The sequence below is a fragment of the Schistocerca cancellata genome, chromosome 4 (assembly GCF_023864275.1).
Source record: "Schistocerca cancellata isolate TAMUIC-IGC-003103 chromosome 4, iqSchCanc2.1, whole genome shotgun sequence".
Classification (NCBI taxonomy): domain Eukaryota; kingdom Metazoa; phylum Arthropoda; class Insecta; order Orthoptera; family Acrididae; genus Schistocerca; species Schistocerca cancellata.
In genome coordinates this window covers 296,063,285-296,068,349 of record NC_064629.1, presented here as the reverse complement: position 1 = coordinate 296,068,349, position 5,065 = coordinate 296,063,285, and positions in this window count along the sequence as shown.

Sequence of the window (5,065 nt, the reverse complement as noted above, 5' to 3'; positions counted from 1 at the left end):
TAGTGGCACTCGCGGCTCCCCTCCACTTCCCCTCTTCCACGATAGCCGGTGTGCTGCACTTGCTAGCAGGTATCGAGACTAGTCTCTCCCGCTTCTATGCTGGCTTTTAACACAGAAGTGAACAGTCGTGCAGTTTGTGTTCATAGCCATTCTTGTGTGATTTTAGTGCATATTTTCATTGTATCGCCAATATGAGTTAGCCAGCAACTGAACACCTTATTGAATTTTTATTAAAAAGGCCTTTTTCTACATTAACGCACAAAAAAAAGTGCGAATAGAAGGACAAATGACTTACTCCTATACTCAGTGTAGTTTTAAGTGATGCCAACCAAAAACGCACTTTTCAGACAGCCTGGTACGAAAAGTATGCTTGGCTGACTGCGAATGCAGTTAATAACAGATTATATTGTTATATATGTCTTCTGTTTGGTGCTGAAAAGGAATGGTGCAATGAGGGCATTTTTACAATAAATAACTTTGACAGGAAAACACAGAAGCATCAGGTATCAAAACGTCACCTGCAGAACAAAGAATCATTTCAGTTATTGGGCAAAAGTAGAACTGAGCTCACCCTTTCTGAAGCCGCTCATTTGACAGCAATACAATACAATGAACAAGTTGCATCTAGTAAGAGAGTATTGGCTCATCTTATTCAGGCAATTGTATTTCTTTGTAAACAAGAACTAGCCTTTTGCAGCCATCAAGAAGACCAATCCTCCAGCAACATAGGTAACTGTTTGGAATTGTTGGATTTACTAGCTCAAGGAGAGCAGTCAATCCGAGACCATCTGTCATCATCTTCAACCTTTAAAGGAACTTCTCCACATATACAGAATGATGTAATAAAAATGATAATTCTGGCAGTTAATGAGAAAAAAAATGAAATTCAGAACTGCAATTTCATTTTAATTCAGGCTGATGAAACATTAGACATGCCATGCAAGAGTCAAATGAGTATAATATTCAGGTACTGTATTTTAGATAAAATCGAGCAAAGATCTGTTGGATTTTACAATGTTTCTGAAGATAAAACTGCTTAAGGTTTGTCAAACATTATTCATGCAGTATTGAAAAAATGGAATGTGGAAGGAAAAATGGTTAGTCAAACATATGGTGGTGCTTCAGTAACGCGGGCAGAGAAAGAGGACTACAACAATTGGTGAAGCAGTTCTGTCCCTATGCACTGTTTATTCATTGTTACACACACCAACTGAATTTGGTCTGTTATACGCCTCCAAAATCATACGACAAGTATGTATGTTTGTAAGTGATCTTACTGCATTCCATTAGTTTTTCAACAGATCATCAAAACAAACTGTATTGCTAACTGAGAAAGGATTTAAACTGCCACATGCAAGCAACACTCACTGGAACTTTCATTCCAGGGCACGTTCAAAAATATCTAGTCATTTCTCAGAGCTATATACTGTTTTAATTATATAACTGATGATACAGACTCTCAGTTGGACCCAGAATCTTTGAGCTGTGCTGTAGGAATGAAACGACGAATGGATGATCCTATTTTTGTCTACTTGCTTTGCTTCTACCGAGTGTGCTTTGTTTATGTTGATAATATCTTTAATGTTCTTCAGTCAAAATCTGTCAGTATAACTGTTTGCCATGATGAAATAAGAACTGTTTTGAGAAACTTACAACAATTAAGAACAGAAACATTCATTGATGAATGCATTAAATGCAACTTATCTTTCTGTGACAGTCAAAAGCTCTGTCTCAGGGCACTAACTTATGAGATACAGGGTTTGCAAATTGTTCAGGTGGAAAGAAGATTTCAGACTTTCCCCAAATTAAGGTTGTTGAACTTTTGAATGAAAAGTATATCAAAAAGAATTCCCACAGTTGAAACTGCTTCAGTTATTGGAACAGTACCCTTTTTTCAAACACAAACCACTTGAAAATGAACAGTGTAACATATACACTGACGAGAAAAAATGCTTACCTCCAAGAATCCTCTGAAAGTGCATTGTCAACAATGATTTAGACTGTGTTTATGAAAAAACAATGAAGTTGCTGCATTTGGTTTTGACACTACCTGTAACTACAGCAAACAGTGAACGAAGCATGAGTACTCTTGAACAAGTGAAGAATTATTTAAGGAATTCAATGTCCAACACCTGGCTGTCATGTCTGAGTATGTTAGCAATAGAACAGACACTACTTGGAGAGCTATCCAGTGATCAGATCTTTGTTGACCGAGTTATAGACTTATTCATGGAAAGAAAAGACAGGTGCATTGCACTTGTGTACAAGCAAATATAAGTGCTTCTTCTCTTGCTGCTGGAGTTCTACCAATATGTCATCGTTTCTTGAACAAGTTAATTATTATTATTATTATTATTAGTGGCGGTGGTAGTGATAGTGGTAGTAGTAGTTGTAGTCATAGTTGTTGTTTTATTTGATGCCTTTTCTTTCATTTGTATAATTATTGTTTATTGTACTATTTTGTCTCCCTATAATAACTGAAGAATCTCCCCAACCTTTAAAACCACACTATGCCTAGTTATGCATCTAGGATGGTTAAGTGTGATGCTTTATTTATTTTCCCTCATTTAGTGTCACTTTCTGAGTGATTAAATGTAATTAACTTAAATACTTAAAATAAATATGTCTGTCACCAGATATTTGTGCAGTGGTGTTGTTACTGCCTTGCAGTTTTGTATTTCATGTCATAGTATTTGTAGCAAATCATAGAAACACACAAACACACACACACACACACACACACACACACCTCCTCTCCCCCCCCCCCCACACCTTCGTCAATCCCCCCCCCCCTTCCCCTACATACACACTGTATGGATCTTACACTGGACCTTATGTCACAATTATATCACCATCTTTTGGTTCATCATGATTAAGAAGTGCTACTGCCATTGATTATAAGTTGCAGTGTTTGTTTTTTTATATAGAAAATTAGCCTAATCTTTGCCAAATGAAATGAAATGTCTTAATTATAAAATCATTTCTTATAAACTTTATTTCCTCTTACGTCATCCACTTTTCATTTCAGGTTTCTGGTTTCTCAGTGGCAGCAGCTTTGTACCCCACACAACTACTGCCTAGTGGGCATTCACTGAGAGTATCCTCACTGTCTTCCTGCTGCTCTTCTGCCATCAGTTCTTCATTTGGTAGTGCTTGATTCATAGTGAACCCAACCCCTAGTAGTGCCAAAGTAAGTTACTGCTTAAAATGAAACCTGTCTTTTGTTATTTAGATTTAATGATGATCTGAACATAATACATCTTTCAATTATGTTTGTAAATTAGTTGAACTATCAGAATGGTACCTCTGAGTTCTTCTTCTTCCATTGACCAGTTGGAGATTCTTCTTCTTCTTTCATAGGCCAATTGTTTGTTGTTTTGAGTGACTAAATAACTTCACACAACACAATCAAAGTAGATTTTGGCATTTATGTATATTTATTATCTCTGTTCTTTTTGGTGGAGATCAGCTTACTGCAGTAAACTTGACAGTTGTAATAATACATGTCAGTAAACCTCATACACTTCAAACAGTCTAAAATACTTGAATATGTGACAGTAATGCAAGCCTTGTACTATAAATGTTTGTTTGAAATTTACACAAGTGATGATGCATAACAATATCTTCATATGTATACATGCGACTGGTCTGATGATGTGTTCTATTTTATGTACTGGATATTTAGGAATGTATTTTTGTACTTGGCATTTACAAAAGCCCACCAAGACATTTTTGGAAAGTGAGGTCTTATAACAGTGTTATATCATCACTTAAATTGTTATTGTGTTATTAGTATACATTTTTGCAAACAGATAAATCTGAGTTACAGATCAAGACTACTGTACTTTCAAAAGGATGACATTTCAAGATTCAAACATAGTCATATATTTCAATAAAACTAATTTCAAGTAAAGGTAACTTTTCAATTACACAGTTTTCGGAAAACTATCAATCATACATCAAATAATTATTAGCATGGACAAAATTTCAAGAGCACAGGACTTAATTACAAATTTTAAATTTTGAATATTTTGTTAAATAAAATGTTTCTACATGAACCATTTACACTGCTGTCATCAATAACCTGCAAATAATGCACTGAATGATAAGATTTTGAAAATTACAGCTATAAAAGGAATTTTGGGACTTCATATGTTAGGTAACTGAAATAGAGCAGAAAGGAAATAAATATTATCTATGTTAGAAGTGATATCATAGCAAGTGGAGCTCTTCCTCTTTGCTATGTTTCATGTAGTATCAGCAACTGAAAACCTATTACACAGTGTCTGTGTAGTTGTACCTTTTTAATCTTTGTGAGTGAAGTAGCGCTCCACGATCATTAACTTGTTTTTCTATTTCACTGAATTACATTGATTTTGCTCCACTGACTAGATTCATTGTGCAGGAGCAGATTCAATTGAAATAACATATGACACTTGTTACTTCATACTGTATTTACCTGGGAACCCATACATACATAATAGAGCTGTGACTGTGTCCTTTGCATTGCTATCATACACTTACTGGGCTAAGATGAAACAATGTTATGGATTACTAGTCCTCAGTCACCCAATACAAAACAGTTACCCTTGCAGATGTTGGTTTTAGGATGATCCCAGGATCCTCAATTTGATTTCACGTGGAGATTTCAGAGTATGTCTCTAAGCAGATACAGTTGTGCCTGGACAAGATGGGTCAAAGGGAAGGCTTCAACAACATGAAATGGAGCTTCCACCATGTGGGTTATCAAAAGGACAAATCTTACAAGAGTTTGCAAAATTTGCTTGTTGTGTCATGCAACACTTTCACATATGTAGCCGCAAGGGGAAAATACCTGTTGCAACTATGGATGCTCCTGATAACTGAGTGGCATCTGGTTGGTTTGAACTACTTTCCTTTCCTTTGTAGAATCAACAGAACACTGGAATGTTGCTCTAATTCACCCTAAGGGAAAAACTTGTGCTCACTGAGGTATGAATTCTAAGGGAGTCAGTTTTTTGTCTGAAGTACTTACATGCTAAAGCAAAATGAAAGATGGGTATTTTTAAAGATGTGACAAGTTAAA